Genomic DNA, 22587 nt, shown 5'->3' on the forward strand with positions numbered 1-22587 from the left:
CATGTGGATATCTGGAAGTGGAGTGAGAGGGAGGGGCTATAGTTGAAGTTCCTCCTCTCTCTAAATGTCTATTTCCTCCCCCATTCATCTTGCATACACAATTTCCACTTTCATTATGAGCTGCCTTTACCAGTTTAAATGTGAATGATTTGAATGCTCTTTTAAAATGATATCTCAGATGTTTCAGCATAATCACTTACTTTTCTGACAAAGTTAAGTTCCCCACACATTCATAAATCACTTTAATTTACTATATTACAGGTGTTGAATAATTGGTGGGGGGGTTAGATGACTAGCAGCAACACGGTCATGGGTTTGATTCCCAGGGAAATCTGATGAAATGTATAATTTTGTTATACATATTGTTGATTTTTATCAACTGTAAGTCACTGGTTAAAAGTGTCTGCCAAATGTACAATAAAACAATCCTGACATTGTTGTTGTAAATAAGGAAGCATTTGAGTTAATTGTTTGATTGGTGGTCGAATGATGTGTTTAAATGCAAGGGCATTAGTCATTGTAGGGAAAAAAAATCACTTCTAAAAATTGACCCCACTTGTAAAATTATACATTTTAGTTTCATAGTTTCACCCACAATGCACATAAATTGTAGCTGGCTGCATAATAGATGGCTTTAAAGTGATCGTTCACCCAAAAATTTAAATTTGATTATCATTTACTCTCCCTCATGCCATCTAAGATGCGTATGACTTTCTTCTGCAAAACACAAATGAATGTTTTTAGTAGAATATTTATACTCCGTAGGTCATTTTAATGCAATTGAATGGTAGTCAGACCTTTGACTCTCCAAAAAGCTGATAAATAATTTTTGGGTGAGAACAGACTGAAAATGAACTCCTTTTTCACTGTACTTAACATATTGTCATTGCAATCTCAAGGCAGGATCATGATTTCAAGTTCGATTACACTTTCTAGTGCTTGACGCATGCGCAGAGTGCTAGATGGCGCTACAGGATGTGTAATCGAGCTTGAAATCGTCACCAAGGATACTGTTGTCAAGATTTAAAGTGAAAAAGAAGTATACATTTTGGGCTATTCTCATCCAAACCCGATTGGAATGCTTCAGAAGACTATGATTAACCCACTGGAGTTGTATGGATTTCTTTTATGCTGCCGCTTTTGTGCTTTTTGGAGCTTCAAAGTCTGGCCATCATTCAGTTTCATTAATGAACCTGCAGAGCTGAGATATTCTTCTAAACAAATCTTTGTGTTCTGCAAAAGAATGTCATACACATCATAGATGGTATGACGTAGAGTAAATTATATGATTATTTTTGGGTGAACTAACTCTTCAAGTCCCAGGAGAAGCCTCTGCCAACTGGTCACTTCGACAGTATAAGGTACTATCGCAATCAGTTTGCGGTAACCTACCATGGTCAGTGGCCACTGTTTTTTTATTTATTTTATTTTATCAAGGATATCTGGGTGAACAAAGTCATTGGGTTCCTTCACGAAACTAGTGCCATATTGAACATGCACAACAGAAGATATGGATATATGCATCATAAGATTACGTCCTCATTTATTCTTTATATTAATTCTCATTAAAACTTTAATCCTTTCAGATTGTTCTTGTGGGAAAATCATCATCATCTAATTTGTTCCATTTGTGTCAAGGGTGTTCTTGTTTTCAGACCAGTGTTGTAACTAACACAAAGCACCTTGTTCTCCCCCCAGGACTCTCCACTGTTTGACCATCTCAGACAGTCTTGCGAGGAAGGACCTGGTGAACAAGCAGAGCCCCTGGCAACACTGAACCAACCCCTGCATCACAACCATACAGCAGCTGACCTGTGAGTGACCCCTTGAAACTGGGCTGGGCATTCAACATCAATGTATAAAATGAATTTCAGATAGAAAGGAAATATGTGAGTGATAGTAATATTGGAACTTGTTGCAAAACCCATGCTTGGGAAAGTGGCCAGAATCAGCGCGTGACTCTGCTCTATTGTTGTGAAAAGCCTCTGATGAACTTGTCAGAATCAGCATAATTTTGTCACCCTCAAACATTAGTCGAAACTTATATACTGATTTGATTATATTTATTTATTGAAGGTTTTAAAGTTGAAATCTTTTTTCTTTTTATCATTTATTACTTTTTGCGTATGTGGAATATTTCTATAATATAGTGGGGAGTTTACTGTTATTGGGAGCGATCTTTAATGATAGCTATGGAATTGTACAATTTACTTTTATTAAAGTTATTTAATGACTATAATTTGAGTTGGTTTAGAGTATTTTGGGTGCAAACAGAGATTATGATTAGGGGCCAAGCAAAATTCAGTCATTTACTCACCCTCATGTTGATCCAAACTCATATGACTCAGTTTCCTCTGTGGAACACGAAAGGATATATTTTAGGGTGCTTTCACACTTCGTTCGAATGCTTGGGCCGAGACGGAGTTAGTTTCCTCCCCCCTGCCCCAACTGGTCTCTGTTCACATCATATTATTTGGGTCTGAACCACGGTCCAATTGTGTCATGAACATGAGTACATGCGGTTACCTGTAACTGGGTGGTAACTCAAGAAGATATCAGCTTCGCTAAACTATTCTTTGGATTTACCACCCAAACTTTTCATACACAGAACAACACTTGGGTTTGTCTGCCACAGATGCAATAAATGCGTTTGTCTTCTGCAATTTTATGGATGTGTTGCAAGAGATGTGAAGAATGAGAGCAGCTCTCTGAAGGTAATTTATTTGGAGATGAGTATATATGAGAAATGCATTAATACCATAAATACGATTAGAGCCTGCCAAGACACAGATTATATGTCATCACAAGCAGTACACTTTGGCGATTTGGTACGGTTGCATTCATTTAAGCAGCGAACCATACTGGAGTTTACATGAACTGTACCCCAGACCACCATTTCAAGCGAACTCTGTGTGGTTTGCTAGTGTTCTCCCGAGTTCAGAAAACAACGTTCACATCATCCAAACAAACTGAACTTTGACATCATTAAAACATGGGTGTGCATCAAAAGCGCTAGTGTGAAAGCACCTTTAAAGAATGTTGCAATGCAAATTACAATACAATAGCAGTTGATCGTGCTTGACTTAAAAGCCTAAAAATCTCCCAAAGTTGTCATAAGTCATCCATGTGACTTGTGTCACCCCAATATGGTGACACGTCAATAAACCTCATTGGTTCTCGAGATATGATGTCATGACATTTATTCACGAGCTGCGCAAGAATATCATATGCCTTTAGAAGTAGGGGTGGGGGAAAATATAGATTTTCCAATGGATTGCAGTCTTCATTTAAACAATCTTGATATCGATCCTTTATGTGCAACCCTCCACTACAATGAGAGGAAATCAGTCGCATTTACAACCAAATTTCAAGCTAAGCAACTTAAATGTATATATTTTTCTGCTGGCTGTTAAATGTTCATATTTCACTCACCAGTGATTGTGTACTAGTATAGTGGTGGAAGATTCAGCAGTGAGATCCTTTCACTGTGTTGAGAGTAAAAATTTTTCCATTTAATGTCTGTCCGAAGACGAAGTCCATGCAACCCATTTGTCATTGAATACTGTCTCTTTTAATACCCTTTCTGTTCTTTAAAATCAGTTGTTAATAAAACATTTTTTTTTAAATAAATGTAATTCTAATCACGCATAGCAGAGATAATGTTAAGCCATTCGACTCTATCTCCTTAACGTGCTAATCTACAGAATTGCCAGTTTTGTTAAAGATACAGTACTGTTTTTCAGCATGTGTTTAACAAATCAGTGAAAATACTTTTTCATACAAATTATGCAGTTAAACAATTAACATGTAACAAAAAAATGATATATGATACATAATATTTATTGACTGAATACAATTAACTAATAAAATATATTTGGTAAAATTAAGATTTTCATAATGTACATAGTTAGAATGTTCCCTGTAAAATGAACAGCATTATCTGGGAGAGAATTTCTATCATATGTTAGCTAAAGGGACATTATAACTGAAATATAACCTTATCGAATCAAAATTGGAATTGAATCAAAACAAGAGCTTGGGAATCGGAATCGAATCTGCAAATCTGTTTCAAAACCCAGCCCTATTCAGAAGACATTGCATTAAAGTGAGTTAGTACTCACTGTCATTGTATTAAATCCACTAATGGCACATTCATTAAATTATTCGCCATTGTGTTCCACAGAAGAAAGTCAGTCATATGGGTTTGGAACAAAATGAGGGTGAGAAAATGATAACAGAATTATATTTTTGGGTGAGCAATTCCATTAATTCTAAAGATATATTTTTGATCAGTAGTTGATATTTTTGGACAAGTTTGTGTGTTGCGATGCTAGTTGGTATTACATAACTAGATTAGCCATAGTTCACCGGTGTTTTACAGCACTGTGGGATAAGCCTGAGTTTCTGAGGATCTTTCTGTGAGAATGAAGTGACATACTTCCTTTTTGATTTATTGACAGAACAAGGAACCAAAACTGTTCTCTTTTGAATCTGCATCTTTGAATCTTTGAATCAACTGATCTTTTGAGGTTGCTAAACAAGTATCTTATTAAGCTTGGGCGTTAGCAAAGGGTCTCATACTTTTATACCTCATGGGGATTTGGTAAACTTTCTGGAGCCCATGTGATATACTTGAAATTAGAGCCCAAACTTTATGGGATTTTTGAGACCGATACTGTTTTTTGAGGGATAAAATTCACAGATTACCGATATAGTGGCCGATATAGTTCATTTTTGAGCTGGAATGAAAACAGACCTTTTCTATATGGGTTGTGCACCAATTTTGTACACCCGAAATATACACGAAAATATATACCGATATATCTGTGAAAGGCTAATATCGGCTGACCAATAAATCGATTTTGGTACTCAGAATGGTGCTTTCTTAAATATTATTTATCAAAGAATATTTGACATTGTTATTATACATTGTCAACAAATTCTAAAAATGAACACTTGAGAAAATAAAGAATAAGCAAAAATACAAGAAATAGCTAAATAAACATGTTCTGAAAAGTTTTTATATCTGCGCATATCGGAAAAATATACACAAATACCGATATGTCTGTGAAAGGCTAATATCAGCCAATAATATAGGCCGACCAATAAATCTGTCAGGCACTACTTACAGTGCCTGAAATATACATAAATCTGAAAAAGTATCTATTTTTGTGAACGGTTTAGTTGGCAATTTTCTGAAGGTAAATGAGTAGCAAAACTCAAGAGCTTAAATATTTGGATTTGAGAACTTGTACAATATATATTTGTAATCATAAGTTGAAATTTACACTTACAGCATTGATTTGAATCTTAAAGTTGAATGTTGCGATCTGCACTCACAGACAATAATTCAAAGCTTATGTTCTGAACTCATAATTGCTGACAAGTAGTCACAAATGTGTGAAAATTACATTCTCATAAAAACAACTACAGACACAAACTTGTATTACACATTAACTTTTGTAATTTAATTCATTTTCGCAGTACAACCTCAAATTGTTACTTACAACCTCTCAAATCTGGCACTGTAACTTTAAATCTTCACGTCTTGACTTTTGCAAAAAATCTGTAGTAAAATTGTAAACTTTAACTGTGCACTTGTTAAATGCTGATGGGAGAAGAGCAAGACCCGTGTTCAGTGGGGAAGGGTCAATGAAGTCCTTTTATTGGTTGATGCCTAGCCAATGAAATGCCACAGGTGTGGATCGTAACTGGGAATGTGCATGTGAATAAATTCACTTGCCTTTTCAGCACATTCGTTCAATGTGAATTGCCGAGGAGCAAAGAAAAGACGTTTTGCTCAATATAAAAAAATGTTGGTAACTGTATTAACTCTCTTTTTTTCATTGATGTCTGTTCTAATGAATTTGACACAGATTAAGAACGATTTTAATGTGGTTACATGGTTACCTATGTTAACATGGGACATTGGTTTGAATGGGAACTGGCAATGACACTTGACAGAGCGATAAACCGCAAGTGGAATTATTTATTATTTATGGAACTATTGGGTCTAGTGGTAGTGTGTCTGCTAACCATGCATATTGACCTGGGTTCAAATCCCCTGTGTATATCTGTATTAGTATTTACATTAACAGCATCCTTTACTTTTCAAAGGTTTTGTGCATGACAGTGTTGTATGTTTACAATTACCCATGACACTGCCAAAAGATGATCTTTAAAACAGCATGTAAAGACCCTCACGGGAAGGAGGACACAGGAAACGAGACTATGGGATAAAGGTAAGGCTTTAATTGCTGTTTTTCTCTTTGACAGTTTACCAATGTTACACAACAGTACACAAGCGCATTGGGTTGGCTTGTTGGGCTCTCTCCTGACTGGAGGCTCTGTGTCTGCTTTTATGTCGCTCTCCTCGTGCTCACTGGAATTAGAGACAGGTGTTAGGCATAATTTAGCTCAGATGTAAGCACCCTTACCGCTTTCCTCTCCCGGAGGGGCGCTTGACCACGCCCCTGCTGCCACATACTCCCACCGCCCGACTCAGCCGGGGTGCCATCTGGCCTGTCTACCACTCCCCCCGATTTCTGGAGAGAAAGTCGGCGACAGCCATCTGCACCCCCGGTCTGTGGACCACCTTGAATTTAAAGGGCTGGAGAGCCAGGTACCACCGAGTGATCTGGGCGTTAGTATCTTTCATGCGGTGGAGCCACTGGAGTGGGGCGTGATCCGAGCAGAGGGTGAAGGCCCGCCCCAGCAGGTAATACAGGAGGGTGAGGACCGCCCACTTGATGGCCAAACACTCCTTCTCCACGGTGCTGTACTTAGTCTCCATCAAAGAGAGCTTCCGGCTAATGTACAGCACCGGGCGCACCTCCCCCTCCACCACCTGCGAGAGTACGGCCCCCAGCCCTCTGTCTGAAGCGTCCGTCTGCAAAATAAAAGGGAGAGAGAAGTCAGGTGCATGAAGAAGCGCCCCCCCACAAAGTGCGGCTTTAACCCGCGTAAACGCCTGTTGGCACTGCTTTGACCATTGAACCGGATCTGGAACCCCCTTTTTAGTGAGGTCAGTCAGCGGGCTGGTGACGTCCGAATAATTAGGCACAAACCTTCTATAACAGCCAGCCAGCCCCAGGAACTGCCTCACCCCCTTTTTGGTCTTAGGTCTAGGGCAAGTCACAATTGCCGCGGTCTTATCAATTTGGGGACGCACCTGGCCATGACCCAAGTGGAACTCCAAATACCGTACCTCCACCCGCCCAATCGCGCACTTTTTAGGGTTTGCCGTGAGCCCCGCCCGCCTCAGCAATCTCAGGACAGCCCTCAGATGTTGCATGTGGGACCTCCCGTACTGCAAACAACAGGGGGTCCTGCCACCTATCCCAATTCCTAGCGTCTTCGTGTACGAATTTACGAATCATGTTCTTGAGCGTTTTATTAAACCGTTCCACTAGGCCATCTGTCTGGGGATGGTAAACGCTAGTGCGGATTGACTTAACGCCCAAGAGCTCGTAAAGTTTGCGGAGTGTCCATAAACGTTGTGCCTTGGTCGGTGAGGATTTCCTTTGGAATCCCCACCCGGGAGATTATTTTGAAGAGTGCCCCTGCAACACTACATGCTGAAATGGTCCTCAGCGGCACTGCTTCCGGATATCGCGTCGCGTAATCCACGAGGACCAACGCGAAGCGATGTCCGCGTGCTGACCGTTCTAATGGCCCGACGAGGTCCATTCCAATTCTTTTGAAGGGGACCTCGATTAAAGGTTGAGGGCGCAATGGCGCTTTTGGGGTGGCTGGAGGGTTTACCAGCTGGCATTCCCGGCACGCCGCACACCACTTGCGGACGTCACCGCCAATGCCTGGCCAATAGAAACGGGCTATTAGATGGAGCAGTGTTTTTCGTTCCCCTAGGTGACCGGCCATGGGATTATAGTGAGCCGCCTGGAAAACCATTTCCCGGCGGCCCCGTGGAATCAATAACTGGGTCAATTCTTCTTTTGTTTGAGCGTCCTGCGTCACTCTATATAATCGATCTTTTATTATGGCAAAGTAGGGGTATGAAATGGCGATGCCCGGCCGGAGCTGTTGACCATAAATAACTCTCACTTGGTCAAGGGCGTGTTTAAGGGTTTCGTCCCGCGACTGCTCTAGAGGGAAGTCCCCCTCAGGGAACTCCCTGTGAGGAGGGGCGGCAACCTCACCCCTTCCCTCGTCACTCGGAGCAGCCGAGGACATCACCGGCTCCGCCTCTCAAGCCAATGCATTGCACACCGCACACCTCTTTATGCAGGACCCATCCGCACAAATACCCTATAAAATATTTCTAAACCCCGGCCAATCAGTGCCCAAGATTAGCGGATGAGCGAGGCGGGAACTAACCGCTGCCTCCACACTATATTTTCTTCCCCCATGCACACACCTCACCTTCACCAATTTAGCTATACCCAAAGCCCCGGGTTGAACCAAGCGTTGGTGGATGGTGGTTTGATTACAGCCGGTATCCAGCAAAGCTTGGTATATACCCCCCCCCACCCCCCGATCCTTACCGAAATTCGGTATGCTCCAGCCCGATCGGGGGCAGCCTGCGGGACGTCGGAGACCTGCACCACCTTCCCCACTTCCATCAGCGGACACTGATCCCGGAGGTGGCCCGGGTCCCCGCACCTCCAACAGGCCGGCCCAGGCGTTATGCCCACACTGGTGTTGGCGGGCGCCCCCACCTGAGGAGGAGTGCGGCTGAAGGACGGGGAAGGAACATTCTCCCAAGGCCGGGAAGCTGGTCGGATATATACTCCACGCCTGCACGGGGCAGGAATGGGCCCTGGGGAGCGGACACAGGGGAAGGGGAGGAGGTGGGGGAAGACACAGGGGAAGGAGAGAGAGAGGGAGGAGAAGAAGAAGAGGGCTCGTCCGCCCTCGGGATCGCAGCCACAATGGTCCTCCGTCAGACGAACAGCTTCCACCAGCGACGCCGGGCGATCGGACTTCTCTAACTTCATGCCCTGGAAGAGCTGGCGATTCTCTTCCGGGCTCCGACTCCGTTGCAGAATGGATCTTTCCCTCGATCCTGACTAGTCTCCCAGTTCTTGCTGCTGAAAAACATCCCCACAGCATGATGCTGCCACCACCATGCTTCACTGAAGGGATGGTATTGGCCAGGTGATGAGCGGTGCCTGGTTTCCTCTAGACATGACGCTTGCCATTCAGCCCAAAGAGTTCAATATTTGTTTCATCAGGTCTGAGAGTCCTTCAGGTGCCTTTTGGCAAACTCCAGGCGGGCTGTCATGTGCCTTTTACTGAGGAGTGGCTTCTGTCTGGCCACTCTACCATACAGGCCTAATTCGCTCGGTTTGATCGCTCAGTTTGGCCGGGCGACCAGCTCTAGGAAGAGTCCTGGTGGTTCCAAACTACTTCCATTTACTGATATTGGAGGCGACTGTGCTCATTGGGACCTTCAATGCTGCAGATTTTTTTCTGTACCCTTCCCCAAATCTGTGCCTCGATACAATCCTGTCTCAGAGGTCTACAGCCAATTCCTTGGACTTCATGGCTTGGTTTGTGCTCTGACATGCACTGTTAACTGTGGGACTTTATATAGACATGCGTGTGCCTTTCCAAATCATGTCCATTCAACTGAATTTACCACAGGTGGACTCCAATCAAGTTGTAGAAACATCAAGGATGATCAGTGGAAACAGGATGCGCCTGAACTCAATTTTGAGTGTCATGGCAAAGGCTGTGAATACTGTATATATAATGCACATGTGATGTTTTTATTTTTTTATTTTTAATACATTTGCAAAGATTTCAAACAAACTTCTTTCATGTTGTCAACTTGTCATTATGGGGTATTGTTTGTAGAATTATGAGGAAAATAATGAATTTAATCAATTTTGGAATTAGCCTGTCATATAACAAAATGTGGAAAAAGTGAAGCGCTCTTGAATACTTAACGGATGCACTGTAGTTAAGAGGCTTTTTAAAAATGGTCAAACCAATTAAAGATTTTGACAAACAAACATAATTAAGTTTCTGAAGAAATGTCAGAGTTTATTCTCATTAATTCTCACCCATTGGTCAATTTGGCATTTGTACTGGAAGGAAGAAAAAATGTGCTGTGTGGCAGCGGGGGTGTGGTCAAGTGCCCGTCCGGGAGAGGAAAGCGGTAAGGGCGCTTACACCTGAGCTAAATTATGCCTAACACCTGTCTCTAATTCCAGTGAGCACAAGGAGAGCGGCATAAAAGCAGACACAGAGCCTCCAGTCGGGAGAGCCCAACAAGCCAACCCAATGCACTTGTGTACTGTTGTGTAACATTGGTAAACTGTCAAAGAGAAAAACGGCAATTAAAGCCTTACCTTTATCCCATAGTCTCGTTTCCTGTGTCCTCCTTCCCGTGAGGGTCTTTACACTGCTGCCAAAACCGGGAACCATTTCCAAGTTCATCCAAGCATGGAGAAAGTTTGCCCCATAGAGTCCTCCCAGCTGGCGGAGGTCCTCCAGTCCCTCGTGACGTTACATTAAAGCCACCAGCAATCCCTGCATGAGCTCACCGGTTTTTCGAAATCATGTGGGCTCAGGCAGAGGACCGGCACGCCATCCGGAGCCTCCACAACCGTGACCCCGGACACCGGAAGAAGATGGGGGCAGCAAATGATCCTGAGGCCTTCCTCGATTTATTCGAGCGCATGGCAGAAATCTGGGGCTGGCCGCTCGAACAGTGTGAAGCCCGCCTAATTCCTCTCCTATCCGGGGAAGCTCAACTTGCGGCACAATAACTGCCGGCGACGGACCTCCTGGCTTACTCAGACCTGAAGTAAGCCTTGTAGCATCATACACAAAAAGACTTGAGGCTGTAATTGGTGCCAAAGGTGCTTCAACAAAGTATTGAGCAAATGCTGTGAATAATTATTGGGTGTTTTTTATAAATTTGCAAAGATTTCAAACAAACTTCTTTCATGTTGTCATTATGGGGTATTGTTTGTAGAATTTTGAGGAAAAAAATGAATTTAATCAATTTTGGAATAACGCTGTAACATAACAAAATGTGGAAAAAGTGAAGTGCTCCGGATGCACTGTATTTATGGAAAACTTTTTTTTTTCTCAGTAATTCAAGTATTCTCAGATAATGCAATAGATTATACTGTAATTGCTGGCTGTCAGATTCAGTTACAAATTTTACTTACTTACTGGATTACTGGATTTGAACCCGGGTCAGTAATGTACTGCCAGTAAACACAACCACTGGACCAGCGCCCCAGCTCTAATTTGATATGTTACTTTTTTAAATTTCAGGATAATCAAGTCATTATTCATTATAAAGAAACAAAGGCAACTAAAAGTAATTTATTGACACATGTCAGCCTATGATGCTTTAATGTTGTAAATAAAATCATTCCACTTACGATTTACTGCTCTGATAAGTGTAATCTCCAGTTCCCATTCAAACCAATGTCCCATGTTAACATTGCAAACCAGATGTTACCCTGTGAAACTTTGAAAATTGCTCTTAAACTGTGTAAAATACATTAGAACAGACATCAATTAAACAAAACGGGTTAATACGGTTACCAAATTTTTTTTATAATGTGCAAATCGTCTTCTCCTCGGCAATTCACATTGAACGAATCTGCTGAAATGGCAAGTAAAAGTTTTCACATCACATCCCCAGTTAACATGATCCACACCGGTGGCATTTCATTGGCTAGGCATCAACCAAAAATCAACCTCTCCCCCGCTGAACACTGGTTTTGCTCTTTCGCATCAGTATTTACAAGAGCACAAGGGAGTTTTACAACAGGTTTTTTGCAAAAGTCAAGAGGTGAAGATTTAAAGTTGCAGTGCCAGATTTGAGAGGTTGTACTGTGAAAATGAATTGAAGTACAAAAGTTAATGTGTAATATAGTGTTGTCACGGTACCAAAATTTCAGTAGTCGGTACTAATACCAGTGAAATTTCACGGTACTCAATACCATTTTCGGTACCAAAGCGAAATACAAAAATAGGTTACTGAACAACACTCTTTTATTAACAAAATTAACAAATTAACAGCTGAACTAATAACAAAAATATACCATTGAGCAACACCAAGTTAAATGCACAGTGACATATATTATGATTAAATAAGTCGCAAGCCATCGTGTTCTAATCTAGCTGCATTAAGCGTCCTCGAGGGATGAGCGTCCCCGAGGCAGAGTCTCTCTCAGCCGGGTGCAGTTTCAGTCTCTCCCCCTTAGATCGGGACATTCGCGAAGAGGCACTCTTTCCTTTAAAAGAGTTCCGGCTCTGCTTATTTCACAACGTGACTGCTTCTGAATTTATTATTATTATTTTTAATAATTCCCTAATACTTTGGGATCTAAATAAGATGAAGCTGTGAAAGTTTAGAGTGCATCTGGACTGTGATCTGTGTAATTCTTCTCCGTCAGGCGTGAACTGCAGTGCTGCTCTCACGCTTCATCATTACAGTTTAATGCGATTTCATGTTACGTTAAATGAGATCAAACGACTATTAGATAACGAAAAATGTTCTCGAAATTTTTTATTTTCGACGTTGTCGATAATGTCGACTAAACATTTCAGCCCTAATGCAAATGATAATATGCTTTTAAACTCACCTGCTTTATTTGCTTGAATAAATCCGGGTGTCTGTCTTTCAGGTGCTTGTTTGATGTGTTTCCTCCTTTTGTCAGAAAATTGTGAAAGCAGTGTAGGGTATGGACGGAGAATCATGAAGTCATTGATTCTGAATGCAATGCACACATTCTTGCGAAGGGTCATAAAACCCCCACTCATGTGACTCGCCCCGCACTCCCCTCCTTAGATGAGTAAGGAATGTGAAAAGTTGAGAGACACACGTTTCTCACATTTAAAGCCCAGAAGGGCTTATGTTTAAGGAAATATGTTTTTATCCCCGTAGGCTTTGGTATTTCTGCTGTATATCAAACTAGTAAGACTGTTTAGTTGTGTAGTAAAACTCTGAGGATATATATATAGAGTCTAAGAGTGTATATTCACTTTTAAGTGTACCAAATACACGTTTCTTGGTATCAAATTAAACCTTACGACTTGCCCTAGCTGAATATAAATATATGGTTACGTTAAAAATGTATTCTGCTATGTTTTTACTGTCTTTTGAGTGATTAAACCCAAAATCCTGGCCCGGTCATAAATTATGCAAATGACATGTAAATGAGCCTTGACAGGACAAAGAAACAATCTCGCCCAAAGCGGAGGAGTCTCATTGGGCCAGTCCTCCCAGAGGAGGTGTGACCTCCCTGCCTTAAAAGTTAGGCTCCGGCATTGAATCCCTCTCTTGGCTTCTTCCCTCAGTATCTCTTCAAGCTCTTCAAGATTTCTTTACTTTTCTTTTGTGTTACTTTAGTCAGACATGTCTTTTATTTTATTTGCCGTTTATCTCAGTCTTTTATTTGTCTTCGGACAAAGCTCAACACTTTACATTTCTAGAGCAATCCGATACCCTCGGGTGAAAGGACTCTCTCTCAGCAACAACAACCGTTCCTCCTAAGATGCTTTGAACTCCCCATGGCGACCCACTCGGGGAACACTAACAGAAATCCTCCATCTCACTGGGACCTAGCGAGGGCACAATAAACACGCAGTCTTGTTCAGCCACAGAAAGGTCCATTGTGCAAGTATTATTTCATCTAAATTCAAATGCGTTAAAGTGTGTAACTTCCGTGATGGCTCTTAAGGTTTAACTGTTGTAACAAGTTTGCTACCCCTCTCTTTACTTTCCTTACCGTTTTTACTTTGTTTATTTTATGTTTGTTCTATGTTAAATGTTTGTTTGTTAAGTGTAGTGATATATCCTAGTTCCTTGTATTAAACTCAATTATACGCGTGATTGCCTGTGTGTGTTGGTTACAAAACAAAGCCTCTTTAATGTGCGATTTTAAACTACGAGCTGATATTATCAAAGTAAGTTAACGTGCTTTTGATGAGTAAGCTTATAACTAGGAATAACCCCTCTGGAGAATTGGATAAAGTAGGTTCCAAATAAAGATGTTCAGGCGGATCTAACTGACTGGTTCGTGTAGCCTACGGTCAATTCCATTACGGGGTTATTAAAATGAATATAGCCTGTCTGCATAAAGTATATATTCCTAATTAATTATAATTCGTTGTGTTTAATTATCTATATATTCTTGAAGCAGAATAAAGGACTATATAAGCCTTCCTTTTAAGGTTTAAGGCGTTTTTACATGTATGGGTGTTCGGGTCACACTGTATGATTAATCATTGATTTCGATCAGTAATATTAATTGTACATTCCCCAAACCTGACCTGTTCACATGCTACATATTAATGGTGGAGAATGCAGGCACATTTTAAGCTTTGTTTTGTGAACTAATGCATTGTCAATTTTGTGTATTTTTGTTGTTAATACTGTATGCGAGCGCGCCGAACTGAAAGGCACAAAGCCGATTCTCAGTTCAGCATTTAACAGCGGCTAAATATATGTCTAAACATTTATTTAAAAGCCACTGTTGATTGCCAAAATAAACTGCAGTCCATAATACTAAATTGCTCCGGTAAAGACGAAGAAATCTCTTTGCTGTGAGGACATTTTATTTTAGTATTATCGAAATCACCTGTCTAGAACGAGTCTCTTCTTTCAGCGTGATCTAAAACTGTTATGGGCGAGTTTCCCAAACAGGTAAAGGCCTTATTTGTGTCGTTAAGAGTGAGCGTGGTTATTTCGGTAGCCTAATAATCGACTACAACGACTACTCCCTAAAAGTTAAAGTCAGCCTAGCTAACTGATGTAAACTTTTTGCAGACCTAATCAGAAAACGCGTCTAGCCAGTATCTGATTGGGAATCGTATATGGGAGTCTTTGAACCTTGATCAAGTGATAAAACAACAGCGAAGAAACCCTGTTGTGTATATATTTATTTATTGTGTGTTGGCAGCGAAGAAAAATCCTGCCACACACACTTGTATGCAGGAAACTGGCACAAACGAATCCACCGAGATTTAAAACTTCATTTGTGCTGGTGCAGAAAATCAAGGCGTAACGCGCCCAGATTTGAATCACACTGAAATATAGGGTGTAATACCGCTGACCAACACTAGAGGGCAGCCTGTAAGTGCTTGATTAGTTCTCAAGTTACTCCCACCCCATGACGTCATCTTGCGCTTGCGCAAGTACGCCATCGTGTGGACATTAGCAGACAGGGCATATATATTTATTTAATAGAGTTCTCAAATTACTCCCACCCATGACGTCATTGTGCGCGAGCACAAGTACACCATCGTGTGGACATTCATTGTAGGTCATCTTTTTTTTTTTTTTTCTCAAACCCTTTCTCCCTGTGGAGATTTACAGGGCGGTTTTGACTGTCAATCCATGTTTGCAGTTACAAGCTTTGCTTGTGCTAATATTATTGGATGTTAAACAATTCTTCTACCTCCGACTGTTACATTTAATTGGTTTCAAACAAAACTTGAATTAAAATTTAAAGTTAAGTCTCAGTCCAGTTGGTTTTATTTCAGACACCATTTTACAGCAATCTGATTATCATCGGACACAATTCTGATCTCTAACTTTTCTTACACTTATTCAAATTTGGTTTGAAACAAACAAATTTCGAATGTAAATCTGAATTAAGTCTCTCATGTCAATAATTAATAATTAATATGATTAATTATTATTAATTATTATTGATATAAAAAAAAAAATTCCAAATAATTATTTTTTTTTTTTCCTTTTCCCCTCCATCTTTGATACTTTATTACGACTGTATCCTTACTATCTTAGATGCTACTCGACATCTCTTTACAAGCTTATTTAAATTGAGTTTAACAAGTTGAATTCAATTTAAATTAAGTTTGTCTGTTAACCCTGCCTTGTATACTTCTGTCTTGTCTTGTGGTCAAATTGTTTGATAATTAACATCATTATCAAACTTCTTGATTTATCATCAATTGGTAAAGCTTTGCCTGTTATTTCTACACACATAATTACTCAATTTGGTTTAAACAAGAAAGCCTTGATTCACTTTAAGACTTTCACTTGCTAAATCCTGTTCTGTATTTGTATGTAGAATTCCCTAGTGTGCTGTGGTGATTCGACCGTCATCTCTGGTTGGTTCCCAGCAAGCTGGTTTGTCCGACCGGCGGTACCGACGCTGGCTGTATGTGAATCTCGGACTCTTCTGTCTCTTTTCATTGGTGCGCACGCACTCGACATCAGCAATTTGGCACTCCAAAGAGAGTCAACCCGTCAGTCGACACACACGGCAAGTTTGGAATAATTACCTAAACCAGGGCCTAAAGAGGGGCCACTCTCACGAGGGTTCTAGGAAAATCCAAATCTTGTTGTGCCATCTGACAGTTGACACCTTGGTGTTGCCGGTTGTGTTTAAAGTGAAGTTGTTTGAGAGGGCGCACCGTGATAGTAGCAGGGGCCGGGGACACTGCTGCCCAGTGTTCGGGGCCGTTGGAAAGATTGACCACAGCTGGTCCCCAGCAGAGTGAGATCGATTCACCCCAGGCAAACTAAAAGAAGGTAAAATCCATCCACCAGTATAGGCCACATAATACTAGACATTCCCCTGGTCATTTAAGCATTTGACCCACTTCTTTTCTTTCTCTCCCTAAGCCACACCATCTTCCTAGGGTTTATACCTCGATAGGCCCCACCCTGTTGGTCCTATCATAAACCCTAGCAGTGGTGGTAGACTTAGGCCCTTTTTCTCCTGCCTATCTATTCCCAACATTAATTGTGTTCTATTTTATTCTGCTGTTCTGTCCTGTCGTAGTGTGTACTTCCAGTTCACAGTAAGACAGAGCCTACAAGAGCCATCAAGGAAAACTGAATAAAGAGACAAACAGGCAGCCCGCATCCTCAGATAACCCTGGTGGGCTGCCGCCTTGTCAAAGTCTTTATTTAGACCTGCACTGACACGCGAAATTCAGCCCACTAACTGTCAACCCCAGTTAGTCAAAATTACGGCTTATAATAGCCACCTCATTGTAGCTCGCTAACCCTATGCGTACTTGCATTGGCCGCTTTGTGTGTGCTGTTCTGTTCTCTCGCCTACAGTAAGCCAGTATGTCCCGTTCGTCCTGTCCCGCAGCCCACTGGGATCACCTTGAGGCCTGGTTGAGCGCAATGACGGACACCGTCCTACCCAAGGACGCCAGGGACCTACAGCCCCTAGGTCAAGAGCAACTGGGCCTTGAATTGGACAGCCTAATGGCCCACGATCCAACACAGAGCTACAACCACAAAGAATGGACCAAGATCATCGGAAGTCTTGCCCACAATCTCGTCGCCCAGGCACGGATAAAGGAGAAAAGCAATCTCGACCTGGAGCAAGAGGCCGCAGCACTAAAACTCCAAGCTGAGGAGGCCCGTAGGAACCAAGCAAAAACTCAGAGTCATCTAGATCAGCTACGCCTCGAAACCGAGGAACAGCGGAAGGAAGAGGATGAAACGGACCCAGAACAGAAAATGGAAGTAGAAAGACTTCAAAATGCCCTGGAAAATCTTCTCCTAGACACAGACCAAAGAGAACAGTCGGAGAAGAAAACCAGAGAGGAACTCAAAGAAAAGCTGCAACAAGGCGAGTCTCTCCTTGTAAGAGCAGAGATTGCATTTAAGGAAAGAGACGCTAAAGCAAAAGCCTGTGAAAAGCACCTGAACACGGCCCGAGCTGAAATCCATGAACTGACTCAGCACAGAGACCATCTCAATTATGAACTTGACACTGTTCACAGAGAACTGAAACATTCTCATAGACCTAAAGTGAACAGAAAGGGAAACGCACACCACAGAGTTTCCCTGACCAGTGGGTCCAAGCTTTTCAGCCAAGAGCTCAGAGCTGGAAAGGGGGTGAAAGCCCACTGTTCAACATGTCACCAGCCAGCCTCCAAGAACCCCCGTCGGCAACAAAAGGGTGGGAGCCCGCCCACAAAATCCTGGTCACCAACCACGGCATGGCTCCCAAAGAACTTGACAAGCTGGCCAGAAACATCCCTACTTTCACCCCAAAACCTGCAGGAGGCCACGGCGTGCAGCCTACCTGCAAGAAACAAAATGGCTTTAAGACTTGAACAGCAAGCTTGTCAAACACCAACACCTGTTCCAAGAATGGGACGACATCACAAAAAAATCCAACCCACCCACCCACCTTTAGCGTTGCAGTGATAACCCGTAGCAAACAAACTTTTCCTGCAACAGTGCCACCCTCACAGTCTCTAACGCTGGCTCACGAGATTTCCAACAACGACATAGCGGACAAGCAAGCCTCTGACACATCCATACAGACTTTCCTGAACCACCTCTCAGACCCCACCAACCACCCTCTGGCACCGTCTGACCTCACTGACCAACCGTGCCTCAGACGACTGCATGACATACAGCACATGCTGCGTGTGATACAAACATTTTCTGGTATGCACCGGATGACATCACAGCACCAAGGCTTGTGGTGCCACAGTGCCTAAGGGTGGAGTCAGGCTAAGTTATGCCCACAACGCGCCATGTGCCGGATACCACGGCCAACCAGCCAGTGCCTGTAACCTCAAACGTCAGCGAGCCAGCGCCTGTAACCTCAAACGTCAGAGAGCCAGCGCTTTTAGCCTCGACCGTCCCTGAGCCAGCGCCTGTAGCCTCGACCGTCCCTGAGCCAGCGCCTGTAGCCATGACCGTCCAAGGGCCAGCGCCAGTAGCCATGACCGTCCAAGAGCCAGCGCCCCTCGAGCTTTCCAGAGCTCCGTCTCTCAAGCCTCTCGAATCGGCCAGGAGACTCCAGCCTCGTCACAGCCTGCACCACTCACCAGTACCTCGACGAGCTACACTGGCACCTGAAAGCAACATTTGCTTTAGCCCAACAACAGCTAAAAGAGCAACTCACCCCACAGAGTGCATCCCTGCAGACCATCGGCAAGACCTTGAGAGGAGCGTTGGTAATTCTCAAACACTCACAGCGTTCTACTGAACCAGACAGTGAACTCCATGAAACAGCTGTTTACTGTCTTCCAGAACGACTTTGCTCAAAGCGCAGCTGGTCACAGCCCTAATAACCACCTGCTACAAAACCCTCATGATTCACCTGCCATCCGTCATTGTGATGATTGTCGATCCGATGATGTCTCCAACAGGGACTTCATCTGGCCGAAAAGGGGACTGTAGGGTATGGACGGAGAATCATGAAGTCATTGATTCTGAATGCAATGCACACATTCTTGCTGAAGGGTCATAAAACCCCCACTCATGTGACTCGCCCAGCCTCCCCTCCTTAGATGAGTAAGGAATGTGAAAAGTTGAGAGACACACACGTTTCTCACATTTAAAGCCCAGAAGGGCTTATGTTTAAGGAAATATGTATTTATCCCCGTGAGGCTTTGGTATTTCTGCTGTATATCAAACTAGTAAGACTGTTTAGTTGTGTAGTAAAACTCTGAGGATATATATATAGAGTCTAAGAGTGTATATTCACTTTTAAGTGTACCAAATACACGTTTCTTTGTATCAAATTAAACCTTACGACTTGCCCTAGCTGAATATAAATATATGGTTACGTTAAAAATGTATTCTGCTATGTTTTTACTGTCTTTTGAGTGATTAAACCCAAAATCCTGGCCCGGTCATAAATTATGCAAATGACATGGAAATGAGCCTTGACAGGACAAAGAAACAATCTCGCGCCCTAAACGGAGGAGTCTCATTGGGCCAGTCCTCCCAGAGGAGGTGTGACCTCCCTGCCTTAAAAGTTAGGCTCCGGCATTGAATCTCTCTCTTGGCTTCTTCCCTCGTATCTCTTCAAGCTCTTCAAGCTTTCTTTACTTTTCTTTTGTGTTACTTTCGTCAGACATGTCTTTTATTTTATTTGCCGTTTATCTCAGTCTTTTATTTGCCTTCGGACAAAGCTCAACACTTTACATTTCTAGAGCAATCCGATACCCTCGGGTGAAAGGACTCTCTCTCAGCAACAACAACCGTTCCTCCTAAGATGCTTTGAACTCCCCATGGCGACCCAGCTCGGGGAACACCTAACAGAAATCCTCCATCTCACGGACCTAACGAGGGCACAATAAACACGCAGTCTTGTTCAGCCACAGAAAGGTCCATTGTGCAAGTATTATTTCATCTAAATTCAAATGCGTTAAAGTGTGTAACTTCTGTAATGGCTCTTAAGGTTTAACTGTTGTAACAAGTTTGCTACCCCTCTCTTTACTTTCCTTACCATTTTTACTTTGTTTATTTTATGTTTGTTCTATGTTAAATGTTTGTTTGTTAAGTGTAGTGATATATCCTAGTTCCTTGTATTAAACTCAATTATACTGCGTGATTGCCTGTGTGTGTTGGTTACAAAACAAAGCCTCTTTAATGTGCGATTTTAAGCTACTGAGCTGATATTATCAAAGTAAGTTAACGTGCTTTTGATGAGTAAGCTTATAACTAGGAATAACCCCTCTGGAGAATTGGATAAAGTAGGTTCCAAATAAAGATGTTCAGTGGATCGAACTGACTGGTTCATGTAGCCTACGGTCAATTCCATTACGGGGTTATTAAAATGAATATAGCCTGTCTGCATAAAGTATATATTCCTAATTAATTATAATTCGTTGTGTTTAATTATCTATATATTCTTGAAGCAGAATGAAGGACTATATAAGCCTTCCTTTTAAGGTTTAAGGCGTTTTTACATGTATGGGTGTTCGGGTCACACTGTATGATTAATCATTGATTTCGATCAGTAATATTAATTGTACATTCCCCAAACCTGACCTGTTCACACGCTACAGCAGCGTTTACAAATAGGTTTTTGCTGATCTATGATGTTTCCCTTTTCATCAGCCTCAAATCCAAAGAATTTCCAAACCTGGCTTTTTCCACTTTTCTTTTCGAGAAGATTCAGTTGAGACTCCGCAGCAGCAGCTACTTTGCTTGTCGTCATCTTTTGCTTGTTGTGAGCATTCGAAATTCCTGACTCTGATTGGGAACCGGGTAGACCCGGTACTCGGTACTCCGGTACCTTCAGAAATTCTGGTATCGTAAAAAAAATTTGGTTGAGTACCGACTTGGTACTATATAGAACTCTTCTAAAGGAAAGAGTGCCTCTTCGCGAATGTCCGGATCTAAGGGGGAGAGATTGAATCTGCACCCAGCTGAGAGAGACTCTGCCTCGGGGATGTTCATCCCTCGAGGACGCTTAATGCAGTTAGATTAGAACACGATGGCTCGCGACTTATTTAATCATAATATATGTCACTGTGCATTTCTTATCGTGAAGAAAATTGGCAATATGCAGCTTTATTAATACGAGAGCACTTTGCGCAATAGTTTGGAAACGTTTTTTTATTCATTCTATTGTATGCTTGTTCATTTAGTTTTTTTTAGTACTTGGTAAAAACTTAAAGTTGAAGCAAATCTTATATAAGTGTTCAAAAATACTTAAAGCATACATTGTTCAGTTTTGTTATAATTCAAAATTATATATTTAACTTGGTGTTGCTCAATGGTATATTTTTGTTATTAGTTCAGCTGTTAATTTGTTAATTTTGTTAATAAAAGAGTGTTGTTAATAAAAGTACCGGTATTTTTGACAACATTAGTGTAATACAAGTTTGTGTCTGTAGTTGTATTTATGTGAATGTAATTTTACACATTTGTGACTACTTGTCTAGTCTTTTAATTATCGTCTGTGAGTGCAGATTGCAACATTCAACTTCACATCAGTGCTGTACGTGTAAATTTCAACTTATGAGTACAAATATTTATTGTACAAGTTCTCAAATCCAAATATGCAAGCTCTCAAGTTTTGCTACTCATTTACCTTCATAAATTCTCTGTATTGCAGAATGACTGATGTGTTCCAAGCCTAATGAGGCTCTAAGCTTTTTGAGTGTCTTTAGCTCTGTGGTTGTAGCATTTCAGCCACAGAGTAAATTTAGTATTTTTGACATTTGGCTCGCTGCTTTTGAAGGTGTGATTGCGTGTACTGACGCAAACTGTGGTTGGCCTATGGGTGGAAATGTATCTCTTAAAACAAGGTCAGCCACTAGCATTATTGTGCTAGTTTTGGGTACGATCGTGGGAGACTACTGACTTCACTGGTCATAGAAAGTCAAGTCATATTCATGTATAAAGCACATTTAGGAAATGCAAATACTGTCTGAAATCAGTCTCAATCTACTGTAGATAAATCTAAGTATAGAATTGGCACACTAAGCACATCAGATGTTCAACACAACATAGGATAGATTACATTGCAATTTTGTTAAAATTATGTTGCAACATTTGCACATCCTTGTTGGCTAGGGATAATAGATGTAGCAGGGGATCTAATACAGATTGGCAAGCAATTCTATAGTAGTTTAACCACTAACTTCTATTTACTTGCTGTTTTTTCTCTCTCTTTTGCCAGGTATCTATCTCCTGTACGGCCAAGTCGTCAACCCCCAGCGACAGAGGCTGAGCCCCCCGCACCAGGCGGCAGACCACCCCGATCAAACTCTCTGAGCCTCTTCTACAAAAAATTTAGGTTATAGCATTTGAATTGAATATTCTTTCACATACATAGTGAGTGCTGAAAGTTTGTTAATTTAACATGGTAAAAGTATATTCACACCAAGAGCAATCCAACAAACACC

General features: G+C 41.8%; 1 pseudogene; it reads left to right on the forward strand.

Moving 5' to 3' along the window:
- The window catches only part of LOC127625390 (retinoblastoma-associated protein-like), a 51502-nt pseudogene that overhangs the window by 23328 nt on the left and 5587 nt on the right, over positions 1-22587 (forward strand).

This window comes from Xyrauchen texanus, chromosome 31, assembly GCF_025860055.1.
Source record: "Xyrauchen texanus isolate HMW12.3.18 chromosome 31, RBS_HiC_50CHRs, whole genome shotgun sequence".
Taxonomy (NCBI): Eukaryota; Metazoa; Chordata; class Actinopteri; order Cypriniformes; family Catostomidae; genus Xyrauchen; species Xyrauchen texanus.